Source organism: Pseudophryne corroboree, chromosome 11 (genome assembly GCF_028390025.1).
Source record: "Pseudophryne corroboree isolate aPseCor3 chromosome 11, aPseCor3.hap2, whole genome shotgun sequence".
NCBI lineage: Eukaryota > Metazoa > Chordata > Amphibia > Anura > Myobatrachidae > Pseudophryne > Pseudophryne corroboree.
The window spans coordinates 220,326,993-220,353,062 of NC_086454.1; the positions used below are offsets into that span (position 1 = coordinate 220,326,993).

Consider the following 26,070-nt stretch of genomic DNA (forward strand, 5'->3'; position numbering starts at 1 on the left):
ATTGGCCATTGTGAAGTATGTCGCGCGTGTGCACTGCACTACATACGCATGCGCAGAAGTGACGCTTTTGCACTTAATCGCTGCGCTGCGGACATTTTTCACTAGCGATCAACTTGGAATGACCCCCTATGTCTTAATCTAACCACAAAATATTGTCTGTCATTTTAAACACTGATCACATATCATGTTTTTCATTCTACATGACTTTCAATAGGTTATAGTATGTGTATTTCTGTAAATCTAATAGAGGGGGGCTTGGAACACAGCACTTTCTGTTAATTCAGATAAGGTAAGCTTTCTGTGTCAAAGCGGCTACACCCAGTATATCTCACAGAAAAGTTATGTGTTACAACATGCACAGATCAAATTTGATATTAAACAAAAACATAACATTTCTCAATATACTATTGTATACTCCTATTATTACTACTGAATAAGTCCATTTTCTGTCTGTCAGTTTAAATTGCTGCATTGCGTACCTGGAAGTAAATGATTATATTCGCCCTTATACACAACTCTGTGGCTGGATCTGACGTATACATATAATTTCATTGATATCTGTCATCATCCTCAGTCTGCACTTGAACCACCCCTATACTAGGTGCAAATCATATACCTGAAACATGCTTATTTATGCTTATACAGTATTCTGCATAATCCATTGACACATAATTCCGTTGACACATCTTTGAACTTTGCTTTCGAGTGAACTCCCTGTTACAAAATATCACTTGCAAGTGGGTACAGTAGTGAACTGCATATGACTCTGCACATCTCGTACTTGTGGAAAAAGATACACACTGCATATCAACTTGTATTCAACACAACATCAGCCCTACACATACTACCACACAGTAATGCCCCTTTCACATATGACATACATTATTAATGTCCTTATAAACATAATGCACCTTATACATTATGCCAACCTTTATTAATGCCCTTATACACATAATGACACACATAATGCCCCTTACACACCTCGCACATTATTAATGCATTTATACACATGACACACCTAATGCCTGTTACACACATGCCAAACACTATTGCACAACGTACCTACTCACACGGTCGCTAACACTGTTCCCTATGTCTCTGCTTGGATACAGATGTGTCCTCATACATCTTGTCTCAATATGCCATGCAGCTCCCGTCCAGCTCTGCTAATGTTGGGCACCTTTTTTTGCAGAAAATGCATTTTGGAGCAATTCAGTATGAATCACAAGTAGCGATTCATACGGAATTTTTGCTGAGGGGCTGCGGGCGCATGCGCAGCAGTCCCTACTGCGCATGCACCCGCAAATTCTGCGGGGGGGGGTGCAGAAATTGCTATCGCCTCTGCCTGTCAATCAGGCAGAGGCAGTCGCGGGGCGGCAACGCTCCATTTTCTGGGTGGAAACGGAGGGTTGCGGGGGCGTGCCAGCCCAAATGGTGGGCTGGTACGCGCAAACAGGGGCGTGTCGGGGGGTGCAGGCGCAGCAGCTGCGTGATGTCACACGCAGCCGCTGCAACAACAAAAATAGCGCTGGGACTCCTGTGGCCGCAGCTAAGCTGAGCCGGCAGGAGTCATCCTTCATTTCTGCTAACAAGCATATATTGCATGCTGTTCGCAATTTCTGCTTGAAGCAGGGGGGGAGGCAACGATCAGCAAGCTGGACGGCTTTACCCAGTGCTGGGTGGCCCCCAGCATGTGTGCTAATGGTTAACAAATTCTGCTGATTAGCAGAATTTGCTAACCTTACTGAATTGGCCCCTTTATTTGCATCGCTATGTGACTAGTGCAGACAAGCAGCTTCTGCTGATTAAAATGATTTGTAGAATGCCTATATTCTGTGTGCGACTGTGGCTCTATCTGCATATGAAATGCTACATTACAGTGACTTCCAGGAATACTCTGTAATGTAGCATTTCATATGCATATACAGCTGCAGTCACACACAGAATATAGGCATGCCACATATCATTTTAATCAGCAGAATGCCCCATGACATTCCATATGCCCTAGGCATTTGCCTAGCTTGCCTATGCCTAGGGCCAACTCTGATTGTGAGTGACACTGTAGGTGGTCCCTGCTTTGTTGTACATACAAGGGTATTCTGACAATCTAGGCATGCTCTGCACCAGTTACATATTATAGTTAAATAAATAATATATAATTGAAAATTTTATATATATATATATATATATATATATATATATATATATGGGCAGTGGGGGTATGGCGCCACAGGTGTATGTGAGCAGATAAATTAATACAGTAAAATACTTTAGTGAGAGACACTCCTTTGTAGATATAAGGTGTCAGCTAGCCCCTAAATAGTCGGCAGGGATAAGCTGCCTTCAGAGTTTAAAATTTGGAAAAGGGGAGAATAGGGGTATCTGCGACTCGCAGTGTCTAATATATTAATATAAAAATTAAGAATATTGCAGGATACGGTTTATAAAAAATTGCAAAAATATTTATTTATACAATGTAACGCGTTGGGTGTACCTCTACTGACTCTCCATTTTTACAGATAAGCACTACTCTCTTATCTTTAAAACATATATTTTTAGGTTTTTTATTACTTTTTATCCTGGGTTCTAGCTAAATTATACATAGTCATTTAGTCATTTTTATGTACTTTGTAATTTTTTAGGCTTTTACTCTCCATATACTTTTTATCCCATATCATGTTTTACATTGTATAAATAAATATTTTTGCAATTTTTTATAAACCGTCTCCTGCAATATTCTTCATTTTTATATTAATATATTAGACACTGCGAGTCGCAGATACCCCTATTCTCCCCTTTTCCAAAATATATATATATATATATATATATGCTGTATATAGCCAGGGTCGATTGGCGGCACTCTAAGGTACAAAATACAAAACGTACTAGTCCAAAGTTCTATGTTTCAGTTTTATTTGTGCAAGACCATCATCAGAAATGAAATAATACACATACCAGTAGTGCCAGATACACATAATGTCCCCAGTAGTGGCACTTACACATAATGTCCTTATTAGGGGCTGTTACACATAATGTCCCCAGTATAGTGCCAGATACAAATAATGCCCCAAGTATAGTGCTAGTTACACATAATGTTTCAGTATAGTGCCAGATACACATAATGACCCAGTATAGCACCAGTTACTCATAATGCCCCAAGTATAGTGCCAGTTACACATAATGTTCCAGTATATTGCCAGATACACATAATGCCCCCAGTACAGTGTCAGATACACATAATGCCCCCAGTATAGTGCCAGATACACAAAATGTCCCCAGTATAGTGCCAGTTACACATAGTGTTCCAGTGTAGTGCCAGGTACATATAATGCCTGCAGTAGTGCCAGGTACACATAATGCACCCAGTATAGCAGCAGTTACACATAATGTGCCCAGCATAGTGCCAAATACACATTATTCCGCCGGTAGAACCAGGTACACATAATGCACCCAGTATAGTGCCAGATACACATAATGACCACAGTATAGTGCAAGTTACACATAATATCCCTAGTTTAGTGCCAGATACACATAATGTTCCAGTATGGTGCCATTTACACATAATACACCAAATATATTACCAGATACACATACTGCTCCCAGTATAGTGCCATATACATATAATGCCCACAGTAGTACCAGATACACATAATGTCTCCAGTAGTGGCAGTTACACATAATGTCCCTAATAGTGGCTGTTACACATATTGTCCCCAGTATAGTGCCAGATACAAATAATGCCCCAGTATAGTGCCAGTAACACATAATGTTCCAGTATAGAGCCAGATACACAGCATGCCCCAGTACAGTGTCAGATACACATAATGCCCCCAGTATAGTGCCTGTTACACATAATGCCCCCAGTAGTGCCAGGTACATATTATGTTCCAGTATATTGTCAATGCACATAGGCCCTCATTCCGAGTTGTTCGCTCGCAAGCTGCTTTTAGCAGCTTTGCACACGCTAAGCCGCCGCCTACTGGGAGTGAATCTTAGCTTATCAAAATTGTGAACGAAAGATTAGCAGAATTGCGAATAGACACTTCTTAGCAGTGTCTGAGTAGCTCCAGACTTACTCGGCATCTGCAATCAGTTCAGTCAGTTTCGTTCCTGGTTTGACGTCACAAACACACCCAGCGTTCGCCCAGACACTCCCCCGTTTCTTCAGACACTCCCGCGTTTTTCCCAGAAACTGTAGCGTTTTTTCACACACTCCCATAAAACGGCCAGTTTCCGCCCAGAAACACCCACTTCCTGTCAATCACATTACGATCACCAGAACGAAGAAAAAACCTTGTAATGCTGTGAGTAAAATACCTAACTGCATAGCAAATTTACTTGGCGCAGTCGCACTGCGGACATTGCGCATGTGCATTAGCGACTAATTGCTCCGTTGCGAAAAAAAATAACGAGCGATCAACTCGGAATGACCACCATAATGCCCCCAGTATAGAGCAACATACACATACTGCTGGCAGTATAGTGGGGGCATTATGTGTATCTGGCACTATACTGGAACATTATGTGTAACTGGCAGTATACTGGGAACATTATGTGTAACTGGCACTATATTGAGGGCATTTTGTGTATCTGACCCTATACTGGGGACATTATGTGTAACAGACAAAACTGGGGACATTATGTGTAACAGCCACTACTGGGGAAATTATGTGTAACTGCCACTACTGGGTACATTATGTGTATCTGGCAGTACTGTGGGCATTATGTGTAAGGGGCATTACTGTGGGCATTATGTGTAAGGTGTTGCTAACTGTGTGTGCATGTGCGTGCGTGAGTGTGTTTGTGCTTGCGTGTGCGCGTGCGTGTGTGTGTGTGTCGAGGGTGTGCATGATTATATATATATATATATATATATAGTTATAGTTTGATAACATAATATAAAATTGTGACGCCATGCCCACTTTCTAAGGAGCGCGCACAATAGGCACACACATTGAGGAGGAAGCGCTTAAAAAATTCTCTCTCAAGATACTAGTAGGCTTGGAGCTGGCCCTGGTTTCACATGATGGAGAGAGGGATTGGCCGTAAAAGAAACCTTTATGTGCAATGGATGAATGTCTGCATTGGCCAAAGGTAGTATCCCTTCTTCTGTGTCTAACTGATATTATGGATAGCCTATGCTTCATATAAACTCTCTATAACTTGCTTTATGAGAGAGAATAGATTATGAGAATACACATGGATCTACCAAAACACATTTTAAGTACTTGGCTAAGTAATAGAGTTGTAAGTTTGTGCACTTTTATATATATATATATATATATATATATATATATATAAAAAGTACAGGACAGAAATAGAACAATGGTATGATTATAATCAGTACACTATAAAAACAGTCAGGGCCACATACTATATTGAGATTGGGGTAGGGTCAAGTAAAGTTTTTGTATGTAATATTTCACAAATGGTGAAAAACTGAAAGTTGGGAAGAGAATCAGATAAATATAAACATATGTACTGTACTTACTGCACCTAATCTGAAGATTCAATTTGTAACCTATTAGTTAAGTGGCTTAATACTGTATAATGACTGTATAATGACGCCTGTTTTATATATATATATATATATATATATATATATGGTACTAGGAAAGAAGAACAAGCGCCTTATGGTGCAGTAATTTTGTTAATAGTGTATTTACAAACACAAATAATGGAGAGATCCGTACCAGATAGCAACTTGTGTCAAGGCCTATCAATTCCTTATCCAGTCGCTGTTCTCCACCTATATATCAGGAGACATCGAACATCGCCATATAGTGTAGTATCTTAGTGTATCAACCAGGGGTCCCACCCCTATAAATCATGCGTACCAAATCAAATCTTTAACCTGCACGTGTCAGATAAACCTTTATCCAATCCGTATCAAACAATGGAAGACTCCCTTATTAGTCGTATCTGCCTGCTACTCAGTGTGATCTCATGTGCTGCTGGATGGAAGTCCTGATTCCTGCAGTCACTGTGAGGCTATTCGTGATATTTGGAATATCACGAATAGCCTCACAGTGACTGCAGGAGTTTTTTGAGACTTTATAAACCACTAGTGACTGACCCCTAGAGGGAATTTCCGATTGTAGGATAAGCGCACTGACCTATCAAAAACTTCTCATATATATATATATAAACACTATCTCTTATATATATATATATATATATATATATACAGTTCTGGAAGGAACGGCACTCAGAGGCTTTTCTTAAGCAGGTAGCGTGTATTAAAAGTTCAGTAATACATCAATTCAATCAATCAACGTTTCGGTGCCGACACGCACCGTCGTCAGGATATGATGCATAGTACAAAAGACAAACACATACAACAAGGTTGAATTGATTGAATTGATGTATTACTGAACTTTTAATACACGTTACCTGCTTAAGAAAAGCCTCTGAGTGCCGTTCCTTCCAGAACTGTATACCAGCGGTGCACACCGTTTTTGGATCAGGACACCGGGGTAATTGAACTATTTATTGAGTGCCGGACCCAATCGATCTATATATATATATATATATATATATATATATATATAAAAGTACAGAAATGGTGGCACTCACGGGTCTTAAATCAAAATATAACGGACACAGTGGTCTCAAATAAAGATCTTTATTTGAGACCGCTGTGTCTGTTATATTTTGACTGTAAGACCCGTGAGTGCCACCATTTCTGTACTTGTAAATTTGGTTGAGAGACCTGTCTGGGAGGCACCGGGGCAGTGAAGATCTTCAAGGAGTGAGTGCCGGCCATACATTCAGTATATATATATATATATATATATATATGAGAGAGAGATAGGGGTATATTTACTAAGATTTGTAATTGTGGGGATTTGGTGGGAGATTAAACACGAATGACATCGGTAGTGTGAATTTGCAACTTTTTTGTTTTTTTACGCCTCATTTACTATGTTGTCGTATTTTGCATTTTTGTTTTTTCCGATGCCTATGTCATTCGTAATGTCAGGCAGTGTTTTACGGGAGTGATTAGTAAAACACTGCCTGACAAAACACAATGAATCCCGGCCGGATCTGTGAGATCCGTGCAGGGCTTCATTGTGTACAGTATATTATGAGAAGTGAACAAGAATTAAAAATGGAAAAAAATTGTGTGGGCTCTTTGAGCCGGTCCTGGTTGTAAAAATACAGGGGGAAAAAATGACTGGGGTTACCCCATATTTAAACAACCAGCACTGGGCTCTGCACCTGGTCCTGGGGCAAGAAATACGGGGGACAAAAAACTTAGGGGTCCCCCATATTTTTAACACCAGCACCGGGCTCCACTAGTCAGAGAGATAATGCCACAGCCGGGGGACACTTTAATATTGGTCATGAAATCCCCAACTAGTCACCCCTGGCCGGGTTACCCTGGAGGAGTGGGGACCCCTTAAATCAAGGGGTCCCCCCTGCTCCAGCCACCCAAGGACCAGGGGTGAAGCCCGAGGCTGTCCCCCCATCCATGGGCGGTGGATGGGAGGCTGATAGCCTTTTGTGTAAAAAAATAATATTATTTTTTGTAGCAGAACTACAAGTCCCAGCAAGCCTCCCCCGCAAGCTGGTACTTGGAGAACCACAAGTACCAGCATGCTGGGGGAAATGGGCCCGCTGGTACCTGTAGTTCTACTACAAAAAATACCAAAATAAAAACAAAACACAGACACCATGAAAGTAAAAGTTTAATGAACATACATGCACACTTACTTACATACATACATACTTACCTATGTTGACACGGAGCCCCTCGGTCCTCTTCTCCAGTAGAATCCATGGGGGAACCTAGCTCTAGATAATTGTTCAAAAGAACTCATCTCACTGATTATATAGGACAGGAAAAAATCATTGAAGTTGTTGAATGAAAAAATAAAAATCACGGGGAAAAAAAAGTTTGAACCTTTGAAAAAAATGAAAGAATATAATGATTTAATGAAAATGACCATTACAAAAATGGAAAAACTGGAGGAGGAGGAGATCATCCAACAAAAACAGAAGAAATTCCACAGGGATCTCGCAGAAAATAAACACATACATAAAGATGAAAAGAGAACAACAAATCCAAGTTCATATGTGGAAAGAAATAACAAAAAAGCAAATACTTGGAATAACCATTACACGCAACAAAAGGACCCAAGGTTTACATACAGAATGATGACATCGAGGATCACAGAACATTCAAACAGCCGCTAATAAAAAAAAAAACCTATATTGAATCAAAGGAAAGAATATTTGCCATATAATTTAAAGAACTTTAAGAACAAAAATAGAACCACAACTGGAAATATGGTGAAAAATTCATTTAAACTCGGTAGAGAAAGAGCAGAAAATGAAGAGACAACAATATCAAACTCTCATGACAAACATAGAAGCAAGAAAAAACAGAAAAGAGGATGATACTCCATCGAAACAGAGAAAACGCACCTATACAGAAGACTCAGAGGAAGATCTTGAGAATTTTTTAGGATCCCTCATGGAAGAAGAGGAACCCCCAGATTGGAACACATTAGCCAAGAAGAAAAAGATGGAAACTACAGAATCACCAGGAGAACGGGGGTCAGGGGTGGCAAAAACAAGAAGATGAAAATCACCAACACCATAAAGAATGAAGGCATTTTCAACCTTAGTAATAAGCAGCTAACAGAACATCAAATATCAATAATGAAAAAAGGCCTCAAATTTTCGCGACATTCAAACACAAATCAATTCGAGTTATTCATTGACACACAAAAATTCATAAGAAAACTCTGTATAAAAAAATTCTTCAACAGAGAAGAACAAAGTACAAAGACACAAGACAATACAGATCATTTTTTACATAGCCATTTCAAACCAAATTCAACATTCTTTCCGGCACATATTAAAGGTCCGCATATCGAAACATTCCAAAAATTGGTCAAAAATGACATAAGAAAAATTACAGGAAAAGAAAAAAAGAAAATCAACCTGAATAAAGAAGAAATAAAAGCACTAGAAGAACTGAAGAAAGACGATTCCATCATAATAAAGCCAGCAGATAAAGGTGGCGGATTAGTCATATTGGACAAATCACAATATGAGGCAGAAGTTAAAAATTACTATCGGATGAAAATACATATAGAACATTGGAGGGAGATCCCACCAAGATTTAGCAAAAAGAATTGAAGGAACTTTTGGATGAAGGACTGGAACTAGGCATACTGACCCAGAAAGAATTTAATTTCCTTTTCACAGAACATCCATAAACACCTACATTTTATCAACTGCCAAAGTTACACAAGGATCAAAAAAATCCCCCTGGTCGCCCGATCGTTTCTGGAATAGGATCCCTTTCATCTAACCTCTCAAAATACACAGACTTTTTTCTACAGAAACTCGTACAAGCCCAAAAAAGTTATCTTAAGGACACCTTAAGTGTGCTACAACAATTAGCAACAATTGAATGGAAAAAAGAATATACCTTGTGTACAAGTGATGTACGTTCTCTTTACACCTGCATAGATCATGACCTGGGATGTGAAGCAACAAGATACTGTACTTCCTTTCCACAGGCACTTCCTTACCGAATGAACAAATCAATTTTCTTATGAGTTGTATTAGGTACATCCTTCAAAGAAACTATTTCTGGAACCAAGGCAAATACTATATCCAAACAAAAGGGACTGCTATGGGCAGTTCTTTTGCACCAAGTGATGCAAATTTATTTGTGGCGAGATGGGAGGAAGAAAACATTTGGCAACACAATCCGTTCAAGGAACATATTTTACACTGGAGGCGGTACATAGATGACTTGCTGTTCATTTGGACAGGACCAGAAAAACTTCTACAAGAATTTCTCAAATACCTTAACAATAACAGCTATGGCCTTGAATTCATCTCTAACACAAGCAAAGAAAAAATCATATAATTGGATCTAGAAATATTCATCAAGGACAATAAAATACAGACTAAAAACCATGTAAAAGAAGTGGAACCAATACACTGCAGAGAACAAGCAACCATCATCATTTGATATATGCAATTTCGGTTGAATTGCCGCAAAAGCCAAAAAACGGGGCATTTTCGACAAAAAAAACATGTTGAATTGGATTCGACAATGCAATACAGTACTTTTCGACAAAAAAACGGACGTTTCAGATTCGACTTTTTGCAATTCGACATTTTTAAAATTTGACATGTCTGCAGTGGTAAAAATGTGGCTTTTCGACAAAAGTATATTCAATTGAAGAATGTCGATTCGACAACAGTGCTTTTCGACAGTAATTTTGTCAATTTCATTCCGCCTCACTTTGCTGGCGGAATCTATTAAAAAAATTTAAAAACATGTTTTTTGTGTGGTTTTTTTTAATTGCTACTAGCATATCTATTTATATTAGAAGGGATTATGTACTTGGTTTGTCTATTAGGAGACACAAGTATTATTTATATATTTTTTAAAAGAATATTTTTTTTTTAACTGACTAAAATAGAGAGAGCATGATTTTCAGTGGGAAGGGGTGGGAATGGGTTAAAATCAAGAAAAAAAATGTGTGGGGTCCCCCCTCCTAAGCATAACCAGCCTCGGGCTCTTTGAGCCGGTCCTGGTTGTAAAAATACTTGGGGAAAATTGACAGGGGATCCCCCGTATTTTTAGAACCAGCACCGGGCTCTGCGTCCGGTCCTAGTGCAAAAAATATGGGGGACAATAGACGTAGGGGTCCCCCATATTTTTAACACCAGCACCGGGCTCCACTAGCCAGAGAGATAATGCCACAGCCGGGGGACACTTTTATATCGGTCCCTCTGGCCGTGGCATTAAATCCCCAACTAGTCACCCCTGGCCGGGGTACCCTGGAGGAGTGGGGACCCCTTAAATCAAGGGGTCCCCCCTCCAGCCACCCAAGGGCCAGGGGTGAAGCCCGAGGCTGACCCCCCATCCATGGGCTGCGGATGGGGGGCTGATAGCCTTGTGTCAAAGAAAAGAATATTGTTTTTTGCAGCAGAACTACAAGTCCCAGCAAGCCTCCCCCACAAGATGGTACTTGGAGAACCACAAGTACCAGCATGCGGGGGGGAAATGGGCCCGCTGGTACCTGTAGTTCTACTGCAAAAAAAATACCCAAACAAAAACAGTACACGCACACCGTGAAAGTAAAACTTTATTACATACATGCCGACACACACATACTTACCTATGTTCACACGCCGACTCTGTCCACGTCTCCAAGATGAATCCATGGGGTACCTGAAAATAAAATTATACTCACCTAAATCCAGTGTAGCTTGTGTCCAGTTCTTTTTTGTAATCCACGTACTTGGCAAAAAAACAAACCGCATACCCGGACCACGGACTGAAAGGGGTCCCATGTTTACACATGGGACCCCTTTCCCCGAATGCTGAGACCCCCCCGTGACTCCTGTCACAGAGGGTCCCTTCAGCCAATCAGGGAGCGCCACGTCGTGGCACTCTCCTGATTGGCTATGCGCGTCTGAGCTGTCAGACAGCGCATTGCACAGCCACTCCATTATCTTCAATGGTGGGAACTTTGCGGTCAGCAGTGAGGTTACCCGCCACGGCCGCAGGGACCGATATAAAAGTGTCCCCCGGCTGTGGCATTATCTCTCCAGCTAGTGGAGCCTGGTGCTGGTGTTAAAAATACGGGGGACCCCTACGTCTTTGTCTCCCGTATTTTTTGCACCAGGACCAGAGCAGAGCCCGGTACTGGTTCTAAAAATACGGGGGATCCCCTGTCAATTTTTTCCCTGTATTTTTACAACCAGGACCGGCTCAAAGAGCCCGAGGCTGGTTATGCTTAGGAGGGGGGACCCCACGCAATTTTTTTCAGGGTTTTTTAACCATTTTTGTGCCGTCCGAAAAGTTGAATGCAGGACGCACTTATCCGTCAATTGGTCCATTTTTCGACAGCGGGACTGTCGAATCCGTTTTTAATTGAATATGTCGAATTCCAGCACTTGCCGGTCGGGATTTGACGGTCGAATTGTGTCGAATTTAAAAACGGGCGAAAAAAAGGCGCAATTCGTCCGGAATTGCATATACCCCCATAACTGGCTAAAAAATATCCCTGGAGGCCAATTCCGTAGACTCAAAAGAAAGTGCTCTGAAACTGATACTTTCCTGCAACAAAGTAAAGAGATGAAAGACAAGTTCAGACAGAGAGGTTACAAAGAAGAAATATTGCAATCAGAAATTGATACAATATAAAAAAAGAGGTGAACAAAAGAACCAAAATGTTACATTCATCACACAGTTTAACAGCCAACATCATATCCTTGAATCAATTTTAACAAACCATTGGCACATTCTACATCTGGATAAACAATTAAAAGGAATGCATTGAAGAAAAACCAAGAATTATTTATAAAAAAAGCACAGAGCCTAAGACATGAACTGGTGAGGAGTTATATTCCCATAAAAAAAGAAAGAGCACAGGAAAAGTATGGACATTTTAACTGCTTGAACTGTTTACCTTGTAAAACAACAAAGAAAAAAATACAAAGCCAATAACAGACTTTTGTTCAACAGTCACAAACAAAGTGTATAAAATCCGTGAAAAATTACATGCAACACGGAAGGGGTGATTTATTTGCTGGAATGCCACTACGGCTTCCAGTACGTTGGACAAACAAAAAGAAAACTTAAAACCAGGGTTGCAGAGCATATTTTTAACATAAGAAAGGGGCTTCAGACACACAGCCTCTCTAAACACTTCTCTGAAGTTCATAACAAAAAATCCTGCAGATTTAAAATACATGGGAATACAAAAAATTAATCAACACTGGAGAGGAGGTGATTTCTGCAAAGAACTTCGGAGAAGGGAAATGAAGTGGATCTTTTTTTTACAAACACTGCAACCCAATGGGTTAAATATTGATTTCAATCTCAATGCCTTTTTATAGTAAACATAGTCAAACACACCATTATTCATTAATTTTTTATTTTAATTTTACTACTTAATTAGCATATATATTATAAACATTTAAACATATTTATTTTCCTTGCAATACCTGTTTTAGTTTACCTTTTATTTTATTTTTTTTATCTCCATTTTTTAAAGACAAATGGATCATACTGTTTTTTTTACCCAGTAATTAAGCAATTTGGGGCTTAATTAATCTTTTAATTGAAACTAATTAAAGAGACCCCAGATCATGGGCGGTATCCTAGACAAAGGGCTGGAAATAGCTCGAAAAGCGCTGGACGCTCAGAAAGCCGTATCCATTGTGGAGACAGGAGAGGGAAGTGACTTCAAAGACCAGCGCAGCCGCAGTGCCACAGCTTTCAAGTAGTGCGCGGTGAAGCACTCCCCATAAAAACCATCAAGGGAACCAGCCGGCCAGTGAGGAGAAGATCATCCACCAGAGGTTAGTTAGCTAGGGACAGATATAAAGCACTGTTCAAAGCTACTACCTTTGCGGCTCCAGCCGCCGGCAATTACCGGGACCCACCGCTGTCTAACCCACACGGACTGCTATCCTATACAAAGCACTCCAAAAGGAGCTTAAACATTTTAAATGTAACCAATTTTTTTTCTTTACAGGTATTGCATTATATATCTATATATATATTAACATTCCTATCACAGGCATTACACTTACTACATATATATTTATTTAAAGCGCTCCCTACAACTATTTATCATTATTATCTACTTAATAGGAGCTGCTAACATACACTCATTCATAGCACAGTAATAGTCCTTATTTTATAGAATCCATGGGGTACCTGTATACTTACAAACAATCCTACCTATTTACTTACAAACAATCCTGTGTAGATCGGTCCTCTTCTTTCTAGTTGTAATCCACGTATTTGTTAAAATAAAAAAACAAAATACTCTTGTGGGTGGCCCCACTTAACCTCGCAGTCTACCGCAGACCGCAAAGTTCCCACCATTGGATATAATGTAGCGCCGCTACGCTACATTGTATCCACAGTACTACGCCTGACTGACAGTGCAGGAGCGCACAGCCAATCAGGAGAGTGCCATGATGTGGTGCTCCCTGATTGGCTGAAGGGACCCTCTTTGACAGGTGTCACTGGGGTCTCGACATTCGGGGAAAGGGGTTACATGTGTAAACATGGGACCCCTTTCAGTTCGTGGACCGGGTATTTTGTTTTTTTATTTTAACAAGTACGTGGATTACAACTGGAAAGAAGAGGACCGATCTACACAGGATTGTTTGTAAGTATATATTTTATTTACAGGTACCCCATGGATTCTACTGGAGAAGAGAGCCGAGGGGCTCCGTGTCAACATAGGTAAGTATGTATGTATGTAAGTGTGCATGTATGTTTATTAAACTTTTACTTTCATGGTGTCTGTGTTTTGTTTTTATTTGGGTATTATTTTGTAGTAGAACTACAGGTACCAATGGGCCCGTTTCCTCCCCCCCGCGCATGCTGGTACTTGTGGTTCTCCAAGTACCAGCTTGCGGGGGAGGCTTGCTGGGACTTGTAGTTCTGCTACAAAAAATAATATTATTTTTTTACACAAAAGGCTATCAGCCTCCCATCCACCACCCATGGATGGGGGAGAAAGCCTCGGGCTTCACCCCTGGTCCTTGGGTGGCTGGAGCAGGGGGAACCCATTGATTTAAGGGGTCCCCACTCCTCCAGGGTACCCCGGCCAGGGGTGACAAGTTGGGGATGTAATGCCAGGACTGCCGGGACCGGTATAAAAGTGTCCACCGGCTGTGGCATTATCTCTCACACTATACAATGCGGGGACTTGTGTATAAAGGTATCTTTAGAGTGGTCCCACTGGTTCTAGAAGTTCCTGATTCCAAGATCCACTCCTCTCACTTAGTAGGTACCGTCCCAGTCAGTCCCTAGTAGTCCTGGCCCTCACACCAACGCGTTTCGACAGAAAGAGTCTTTTTCAAGGTCTTGAAAATATATAGATACCTTTATACACAAGTCCCCGCATTGTATAGTGTGAGTTGGAACCATAAAGGATCCTGTCTGGAGGAAGAGGAGAAAAACACAGGGATACTAAAGATACCTTTATACAAGGGGTATATCACGTCTCTCACGTGAGTACGGTACGCACTAAGCAGTTGCTACTTTAATTCAAGACCTCCTTAAAAGATACCCTTACGTAAATATTCTCGTCCAATTTCGCGTGAGTTGGGTACGCCCATTTTTTCATCCCCTTTGGCTCACTTACATTATAATCTCCTGAACCACCTATAGTAGTTAAGGACACTTTTTAAGGACACCTTTTTCAACGCGCTTACTACACTATCAGCCGCTATTTCTGTCTCTCTGTCTCCAACTTTTGAGGATAAGAACTATCCTGGTACCCTGGTTGGATGTACAGGAGAAAACACGGAGAACGAATACCAAAGATACCTTTATAGGAGAAGCACATCACGGTCCAACGTGAGTACGGTACGCACGAGGTTATTATTCACCCCAATCTCTCGGATTGGAACTACCCCAAAGGCACCATTACATTTAGGTCCATTCATCATCCCACCACGCACTCCCATAGTAAAAAAGAAAAAAAGGGAATAGACGTTTCTATTTCATTACGAACTTACTACACTATTAGTTGTCTCTTTCCTCTCATCCCCGAGGATATGAATCTATTGAAGAGCCAACTCGGAGATGTGGAAATAAAGACACAAACGAAGCCGTAAAGATATCGTCACAGGAGAGGCCTAACACGTATCAACGACATCACGGGACATATTAAGCCGACAAGCATAAATTTAGGAAAAGGAACTAATAGTAAAGAACTTTCCATACATCAGAGACTGTGCACCATAAACCCAACTCCTCGATGTGCATTATCTTTAGACGAGCGCAGACGTGATCTCTCATTTGTTTTATGTATCCCCTATGGCTTAGGCTCTAAATATATATATATATATATATATATATATATATATATATTGTGGCAGGATAGGTACTTTGCCACCTGTAAGCAACACACAGGGTCCTGGGGGTGAATGGGAAGTATGGATGGATCGAGTTCCCATCCATTTGGCCCAGACCAGGTCTTATAGGCTTCTTAGCCCAAGAAGCTGCTTCATCAGCCAGCACCTGGCGGCTGGGTATAAAGCAGAGTCTCTCCCATTAGTCAGGGCTCCTGAAGGCAGTTAGTTGTACAGGTGATAGGCCTGCTAGGGACAGTGGGATCCGGAGGGCTGGGCACTAGTGTCAGGATGCCGGGACCTGGAGGGTTCCTTATTAAGTAACAGGGAGTGAGGCAGGGCCTAACCTCCCTGGTAGTTTATACTAAAGACAGTGATCTTTGTTTTACTGTATGTATATCTTTGTTTTTGAGCTACCTGAATAAAAGGTATTTGTTGTTTTTGCACAAGCCTGGAGTCGGTCGATGGTGGATTTTTGTAGCAGAGCACATTCTAGCAAGTCTCCTGTTACAAATGGTGCCTGAACAAGGGACCCTTCTGCTAGTCATGTCACACGTGGTAGAGGACCCAACAGCCGTAAGGTAGCGGCACACATACCAGCGAACTCCAGACCAAGCTGAACTCGTGGGCATCAGTACCAGATCAAGGGTGTTGTGAGTAGTGGTTAATCCCAACCCCACGGGGTAAAAATAATTATATGTTTTGTTTAAACTGAATGTGTTTGATTTTGGTGCAATGGTTTGCATTGGCAGCAAAGAGGTTAAACAGGTTGCATGGCCTGTTCTGTCTTATATGCTTTGCACCATTCATTGAAAGTAGCTGTGTTGATTTGCTCTAAGGGGTTGCAAGCATCTAATAATTTATGACTGAATTTTTTTCCCAAGCTTATTATTACCTGTGCCTGCAAAATCTAGTTGTTAATTAGTTCATTAAGACCAATCAAGCAAAGTTGAAACCTTTTATAAATGTGGTTCTATTTAAATAAATAAATTTTGTGGCACTACGTGTCCCAGCAATCCCTGAGTTCTAGTTTTAAGAGCCTGAAGGGAGAAGTTGTTTATTTGCACTACCAGTGTAAGATATTTGGGACCACTATGTACATGCTACATTTCAGTGCTTTGTTAAAAGCTTAATCTGTGCTAAAAAGAAAAAGAAGGAATTTTTATTTTCCCTTTCACTTACAGTTTTCAAAGGTAACAGGGTGAATAAAGATTTTTAGATATAGAGCATATTCTGAAGTCTTTTCAAATGGGTAACAAAAAGAGAATTCATGCTAAAAAAACAAAAAAGGTGACGGCTCTAACACCTCAGGTCAGGTTATGTGACCTTATTAAAACCCAACAGTTGGAGAGTGAAGTGGAGAGCTTATTGGGGAGTAATCCAGATCTTGGGGAAGATATTTGCATTGAACCTTTTTTTTTTTTGGTGTCACACGATAAGTGACCTTGAAAGCAATGTTCAATTAAAGGACCAGGAGCTAGAAGAGCTTAGGGAAAAATGTGATTTCCTTCAAGAGCAGGTGAACACCTTAACGCAAAAGCTGGAGAAGGAATCTCTTTTGTCTGACTCTCTGACCAAATTGGGAAGGAGTAGAGAAGAGATTGCCAAGCTCTTAGGCCAGGTGTCAGAGTTGCAGAAAACCGTGGCAAAGGCTAAACCCAGATCTGAAAACTTTGTAGTACATAGCCAAGGATGATTAGAGGAAATCTCCTGTGACCAGACACGATATGGGAGTTTGGTGCTGGCCAATAAGGCTCTGTCGCAAGACTTAGAGGTGCTTCAGGAGGAGGTTTCTAAGCTAAAACCATTGGCTAGGCCTAGTTTCAGTTCAGACACACCAATTGCTGAAGACATTATGCCAAAGGTTGGGTCAGAGACATTATCAGCTGAAGTGGAGATGCCATCTTCGGGGGAAATGATGCCAATGGTGGTGCAGGCTGTGGAAGAATGGTACCATACTGTATTGGAACCCGGCTATACTGAATTCCCTGTTCCAGCCAGAAGGAACATGAAAGTTGAGCCAGTGCCTAAGGCCCAGAAGGCTCCCTTCTTTGTCACTAGTAAGGCCATCTGCCTGGAAAGTGGAAATGAGGGATGTTCCTCAGAGGTAGAGCATTTACAGGCACTAATGTCCATTCAGTTAGTAATGCCATTCCAGAGCAAGGAGGAGCTGCAGCCATTATTGCGCAGTGCACAGAAAATCCATGGGAATTTTGCAAGCAGCAAGAGAGAGCCACATTAGATGGTGGTGTTTTGTTGTTAACCCCTAGGACGGCAGTGAGAAGTTCCTCCGAAGCAGCACCACCTCATTCTCCAGATAAAGAATGTCGTAGTAGATTGGGTGAAGAGTGGAACAAAGCCCTGAGTTCAGTAGAATCTGTTCAAGATGGAGCGTGGCAGCCACAGGGGCTCACAGAAGATGTGTTTATGGAGTCACGAGATGAGGATGTGTGATGCCCGGCTGCTCCTCAGTTGACAGGGAGTGAGGAGGAACCGGTAATGGAGCTGGGAGAGGTTTACTTGATGTCAAGTGGTCATCCACCTCCAAAACAAGAATCCTCTAATCTGCTGAATCTGTGGCAGAATGATGAACCCCAGGAATCTACCTGGACATATGGCAATTTGATGACTACTCAAGAGCCCATCCTAGAGCAGGAAGTCTTATCTGAGCTAGAGATTGCTTCTGTTGAGGTCTTGGAAACCCAGAATCTGGACATCCAGTGCACATGTGAGACTTTCTTTGACGAATCACAGACAAAGACCGTACCTTTGGAGGTGTCTCGCCCACGTGAACTAGTCATTGCTAAGCTAGTGGCAATACAGGAGTCTACTTCCAAAGTCATCCAGGAACTTGCTTCTGAAGGAGTTCCACTCGTGTATGTGGATGATAAGGAGCAAGAATCTGTCTCAGAGGAATCGGTGCAGAGTCCCATTTCTGAGGTTGCTCTACCCAGGGAGAGTTCTCTATATGAGACACGAGAGCTGAAAACTTGAGGGGAGAGTTCCAAAAGATGGCCCTAAGTAATAGCCAGCTAAAAGAAGTAGTAAAGGAGATTCCTAGACTACGGAGTCAAATAAGAGACCTGGACAAGAGACTTAAAATGGGTTATGTGCCACTCATAGAATGGCAGGAGTCGGTGACTAGGGTCAAAGATGGGAGATCGGAGGACGAAGCAGTCACATTAATGAAGGAAATGTTACCAAAGCTGGAAAGACTGAAGGCTGCACTAAAAGTTCAACAACTGAAAGGACTTTCTGAGACTCTGGACCAGTGCCTCACTCTGAGGGAAAGGGAGGGGGCAAAGTTGGACCATGACCTCAGAACAATTAAAGTCAGGGTAGAGACTAGGTGTTACCGGTGCCAGGAGCTTGGCCATAAAAGGTGGAATTGTCAATATAGGCCAAGACCAGTGAGGGCTGGGGTGACTACTAGGCCCAGAGTGAACTTTTAAAAACCTTCCCCAGTCCAGAGTTGGTTAATGTCAGGTGTCACAAACACCCCGAAAAGAATGAAGCGACTTCCTTAGTAGCCAGTAAATCCAAGCCCGATAAGGGAAACATCCCTAAAGGTGAAGAGAAGGGGAGGTTTAGTGGGCAACAGGAAGTCGTCCATTAAAACGACCACTTTGGCCACTATGCCAAAGTGGAAGGAAAGGGAAGGTGGCACAGTGGAGTTGGTGCCACCAACCTTTAATGGAAATGGATTCCAAGGCCAGTTAAAAGTGCCTCAGGTGTGTACTTGGGAGAAGAACTTGGGACCCAGGTGTATGGGCCCAAGTTATGTCCCAAAGATTTGTCAGCCCAAAGTAATTGGCAAATGTGAAACCTTGCCAATGTCACATGCTGCTTTTCTGAGCCAGGAAAAGCTGAGGGGAAGGGTATGTGGCAGGAGAGGTACTATGCCACCTGTAAGCTACACACAGGGTCCTGGGGGTGGATGGGAAGTATGGATGGACCGGGTTGCCATCCATTTGGCCCAGACCAGGTCTTATAGGCTACTTAGCCCAAGAAGCTGCTTCATCAGCCAGCACCTGGCGGCTGGGTATAAAGCAGAGTCTCTCCCATTAGTCAGGGCTCCTGAAGGCAATTAGTTGTCCAGGTGATAGGCCTGCTAGGGACAGTGGGATCCGGAGGGCTGGGCACTAGTGTCAGGATGCCGGAACATGGAGGGTTCCTTATTAAGTAACAGGGAGTGAGGCAGGGTCTAACCTCCCTGGTAGTTTATACTAAAGACAGTGATCTTTGTTTTATGTATGTCTTTGCTTTTGAGCTACCTGAATAAAAGGTATTTATTGTTTTTGCACAAGCCTGGAGTCGGTCGTTGGGGGATTTTTGTAGCAGAGCACATTCTACTTGGTCTCCTGATACAAAATAAATATATATATATATATTTCATACCCACAGTGTGCAGTATGTATTGTGGTTTTAATACTGATGACACTAATGGTCTAATTTCTTTATACAGGTTGAGTATCCCTTATCCAAAATGCTTGGGTATCGGATTTTTCCGTATTTTGAAATAAATGCATACCATAATGAGATATCATGGTGATGTTACCTAAATCTAAGCACAGAATGCATTTATGTTACATATACACCTTATACACACAGCCTAAAGGTAGTTTTAGCCAATATTTTTTATATCTGTGTGCATTAAACAAAGTGTGTGTACATTCACACAATTCATTTATGTTTCACATACACCTTATACACACAGCCTGAAGGTCATGTAATACAATATTTTTAATAACTTTGTGTATTAAACAAAGTTTGTGTACATTGAGCCATCAAAAAACAAAGGTTTCTCAATCTCACTCTCACTCAAAAAAGTCTGTATTTCGAAATATTCCGTATTTCGGGATATTTGGATATGGGATACTCAGCCTGTAATTGTGTAGACTCTTTGATAACTATCCTTTACTATATATGCCTTGCCTAATACAAATTTAAGTGATTGCTTAACTGAACATTATATATTTTTACATTACATAGTAACATAGTAACATAGTATCTAAGGTTGAAAAAAGACAATTGTCCATCGGGTTCAACCTATTTGTGGTCTCTTATGCACGATTATTTGTATAAAATTTTGACTGAAGTTGCTGACTGCCGTTCTGATTAACCCCTCTTTTTTTATAATAACCATAGTGCCTGACTATGCCCCGTAACCCTGGATATCCTTATCCATTAGGAATTTATCTAACCCATTCTTAAAGGTGTTGAATGAGTTGGCCATTACAGCTCCCTCAGGCAGGGAATTCCAAACACGTATCGTCCTTACCATAAAAAAGCCTTTACGCCGTATTGTGTGGAATCTCCTCTCCTCTAACCTGAGCGAGTGTCCACGAGTTCTCTGTGTTGATCTAACCAAAAACAGGTCCTGCGCAAGATCTGTATATTGTCCCCTTATATATTTGTAAATGTTGATCATGTCCCCTCTTAATCTCCTCTTTTCCAGTGTAAACATGCCTAGTCTTGCAAGCCTTTCCTCGTATTCCAGCGTCTCCATACCCTTAATTAGTTTGGTCGCCCGCCTTTGAACCTTTTCTAGCTCCAAGATATCCTTTTTGTAGTAAGGTGCCCAGAATTGTACACAGTATTCAAGGTGTGGCCTCACAAGTGATTTATATAACGGGAGTATAATACTCTCGTCCCTAGCATCAATTCCCCGTTTTATGCATGCTAATATCTTATTAGCCTTCTTTGCTGCAGTCCTACTTTGCGTACTACTGCTTAGTTTGCTATCTATGAGGACACCTAAGTCCTTTTCCAGTACAGAATACCCTAATTTTACCCCATTTAGTAGGTAGGTGTTATTTTTGTTCTTGTTACCACAGTGCATTACCTTGCACTTGTCTATATTGAAGCGCATTATCCATTTCGCTGCCCAAGCTTCTAATTTAACGAAGTCATTCTGAAGCGACTCAGCATCCCCCTCCGCATTTATAACTTTACACAATTTGGTATCATCTGCAAAAATTGACACCATGCTCTCTAGACCTTCTGTTAGGTCGTTAATGAAAATATTGAACAATAGCGGTCCTAATACTGAGCCTTGCGGCACACCACTTAGCACTTCAGTCCAACTTGAAAAAGATCCATTAACCACAATGCGCTGCTCCCTATTATCTAACCAGTTTTTGACCCAAGTGCATATTGTGCTTCCTAGCCCTGATTCTTGTAGCTTGTAGATAAGTCTCATGTGTAGTACAGTATCGAACGCTTTGGCAAAATCTAAAAAGATTACATCCACCTCTTTACCCTGATCTAGGTTTGCGCTTACTGTTTCATAAAAGCCAAGTAAGTTGGTTTGACAGGATCTGTCCTTCATAAACCCATGTTGATTCCTTTTAATGACCTTATTGACTTCAAGGAACTTCTGAATACTATCTCTTAGAATACCTTCCAATACTTTCCCCACTATAGATGTAAGACTAACTGGTCTATAATTACCTGGTTCAGCTTTACTTCCCTTTTTGAATATAGGCACTACTTCCGCTATACGCCAGTCTTTGGGAACCATACCTGATATTACTGAATCCTTAAAGTTCAAAAATAGCGGTTTTGCAAGTTCAGAATGAAGCTCCATTAGAACCCTTGGGTGAATACCATCGGGATCTGGTGACTTATTAATTTTTAAATGTTTAATCTGTCACAGACTACTTCCTCGCTTAAATAAGTACCTATCAGTGGGATATTCTCATTATTGAGATTATATGTTAGTCCCTGAATTGGGTCCTCTCTAGTAAATACTGTTGAAAAAAACTCATTTAGTGTGTCCGCTATGTCATTATCATTTTTGCTTAAGACTCCCAACTTGTTTTTTAAAGGGCCTATGCTCTCCTTCTTTAATCTCTTGCTATTAATGTATTTAAAGAATTTTTTGGGATTCGCTTTGCTTTCCTTTGCTACTAGTTTTTCAGTTTCTACTTTAGCCGCTCTTATTTCCTTTTTGCAAATTTTGTTACATTCCTTATAGTGCTGAAATGACTCTGCTTCCCCGTCAGATTTGTATTTTTTAAATGCTCGCCTTTTCTTGCCCATAAGTTCCTTAATCTTTTTGTTAAGCCACATCGGTTTATGATTTTTATTCCTTTTTTTGCTGCTCGTAGGAATAAATTTTAGTGTATTTTTAGCTAGCAGGAATTTTAGTACCTCCCATTTCTCCGTAGTATTTTTTCCTAAAAACAAACCTTCCCATTCAATATCCCTGAAAAATACCCTCATCTCATCAAAATTTGCTTTGCTAAAGTTTAGAGTCCTAGTTGAGCCAGTATAGGGCTGTTTATGGAAACTGATATTGAATGTGACCATATTGTGGTCGCTGTTTCCTATGGGTTCCCCTACTATAATATCTGATACCAAATCCCCATTGTTTGTTAATACCGGGTCTAAGATTGCATTGTACCTAGTTCAGGCCCGGCGCTACCCGCTCAGCGAAGGGATGCAGTGCAGGGAGGCGCTGGGACAGAGAGGCGCTTTCCCTGCTCTGAATCCCTTCACTGCTGCGCCGTCCTGTGACTCCTGTCCCCCCTGCTGCTGCTGTGTCTGTCACTGTATGACAGTCACTGGCAGCAGCGTCTGCAGAATCAAAAACCTCCTGCCTCCCCTCCCCGTGTGACAGCGGCTGAGTACGGGACAGACGGGGGCGGAGCTTAACGGGCCGAAAGGGGGCGGGGCTAACCGGGACAGAAGGGGCGGAGCTACACTGGCCAGGCTGCACTGCAGTACAGAGGGAGACTGGCTTAGGTAAGTGGTGTGTGTGTGTGTGTGTGTGTGTGTGTGTGTGTGTGTGTGTGTGTGTGTGTGTGTGTGCATATGGTGGGTGGGTGGGTGTGTATGTGTGTGTATATATGTGTGAATTGTGTGTGTGAGGTATGTCTGCGTACGCGCACTTTATGGACGCTAGTACTGGGGGGGGGCATTACGTATAATGACGCTACTACTGGGGGAGGCCATTACATGCAAGGACGCTACTACTACTGGGGGGGCATTACGTATAAGGACGCTACTACTACAGGGGGGCTTTACGTGAAACTACGCTACTACTGGGGTGGCCATTATTTATAAGGACGATACTACTACTAGGGGGGAATTACGTATAAGGATGTTACTACTACTGTGGGTGCACTACGTATAAGGATGCTACTACTACAGGGGGGGCTTTACGCGTAACAACGCTACTACTGCTGGGGGGGGGCATTACTTATAAGGACGCTACTAGTACTACGGGGGAATTACATATAAGGAGGCTTCTACTGGGGGGTGCATTATGTAAAAGGACGCTACTACTACTGTGGGGCATTACGTATATGGACGATACTACTATTATGGGGAATTACGTATAAGGACGCTTTTACTACTGGGGGTGCACTACGTATAAGGACGCTACTACTGCTGGGGGGGGGGCATTACGTATAAGAACGCTACTACTACTTGGGGGCATTATATATAAGGACGCTACTATTACTCGGGGGCATTACGTATAACAATGCTACCACTACTAGAGGGGCATTACGTATAAGGATGCTACTACTGGGGGGGCATTATGCATAAGGACGCTACTACTACAGGGGGGGGGCATTACATGTAAAGATGCTACTACTGGGGGGGCCATTGCGTATAAGGACGCTACTAGTACTGTGGGGGGGGCATTACGTATAAGGACGCTACTACTACTAGGGGGGAATTACGTACAAGGACGCTTCTACTACTGGGGGGGGGGGCATTACGTATATAAGGACGCATCTACTACTGGGGGTGCACTACGTATAAGGATGCTACTACTACTCTGTGTGCATTATGTATAAGGATGCTACTACTACTGGGGGGGCACTACGTATAAGGATGCTACTACTACTGGGGGGCATTATGTATAAGGATGCTACTACTACTGTGAGTGCATTATGTATAAGGGTGCTACTACTACTGGGGTGCATTACATATAAGGACGCTACTACTACGGGTGGGGCATTACGTATAAGATTAATAAGATTGTGCTACATTGTGGTGTAATTTTAAATGGGGGTACTATTGTGTGGCCATGCCCCTTAGTTGTGAGACCACACCCATTTTCCCGGCGCACGCCAACGGAATATGGGAGGGCGCAATTTTATAGTTTGCAGGGGGGCGCCGAACACCCTAGCACCGGCCCTGACCTAGTTGGTTCCTCAATTAGTTGAACTAAGTAGTTATCATTAAGTGTGTTTAAAAACATATTGCCCCTAGCAGTATCACATGAATCGTTTTTCCAGTTTATCTCTGGATAGTTAAAATCTCCCATCACTACTATGTCTCCTACTCCTGCTGCTCTTTCAATTTGCTTTAATAACAATTCCTCATCAGATGCGTTGATACCAGGCGGCCTATAGCATACACCCAATACTAACTTTTTTATTCCTTTTTCCCCGCATGCAGTCTAACATCAGTCTAAAAAGTAACAATGCTTCAAAATCTTAAAGTACTGTAATCTAAACTATTATAGTAATGCAGTGCACGTTTATCTACTGTAGAGTTCAAATGCAACACAATTTAACTTTTTCTTTGTTTTGTTTTACAAAAAAATAATAATATAGACATACAAGTAGCATACTGAATTGGTGAACTGTTCTTAGAAATAACATATTGTACTGCAATATACAAGAAACAAGTCACATTCCTGTGATTATGAACAAAGCAATATAAAATATTAGTATTGCGTGTATAAGACTCACAAATAGACAGATAGTTATAATGTATATTAATTCTGCTATTATAGATAGATTTATACAAAAAGTGATACACTTACTAATTGGCAGTCCTGTTGCTGTAACTTTAGTCCCTACTGAGTACTGTGAGATAGGCTGATGCACAGCTGTGGAAATTACAGTATTTCGCAATCGTATGACTTCAAGATAACAAACTGTCTACACTTCAAGTTAAATCTTTTATCTATTTTGTACAGCCAAGTAAATAATTTTTTTATAAACAGGAAAAGAAGAGAGGAAACGTTTTATTACAACTGTACTGGATGTAAAATGAATTGTCAAAGGGATGATTTATTTTATTTAATATTCTAATTAATGTAACTTTAGGATCTTAAGATTGGGTTGAGAACTTAGGGAAGTACGGATGGTGTAATGGTTAGCATTACTGCCTCACAGCACTAAGGTCTTGGGTTCAATTCCCACCATGGCCCTAACTGTGCGGAGTTTGTATATTCTCCAC

General features: G+C 41.4%; 1 protein-coding gene across 2 annotated transcripts in view; it reads right to left on the minus strand.

Moving 5' to 3' along the window:
* LOC134969348 (dipeptidase 2-like) overlaps nucleotides 1-25,711 on the minus strand; it is a 649,658-nt gene extending 623,947 nt beyond the window's left edge. Inside the window, exon 1 of one of the 2 annotated variants that reach the window (XM_063945260.1) lies at nucleotides 25,652-25,711. The gene's annotated coding sequence lies outside the window, so the exon portion shown is untranslated. The remainder of the gene's footprint in view (nucleotides 1-25,651) is intronic. The other variant, XM_063945264.1, reaches the window with a different exon arrangement.
* Between the last annotated feature and the right edge of the window lie 359 nt (nucleotides 25,712-26,070).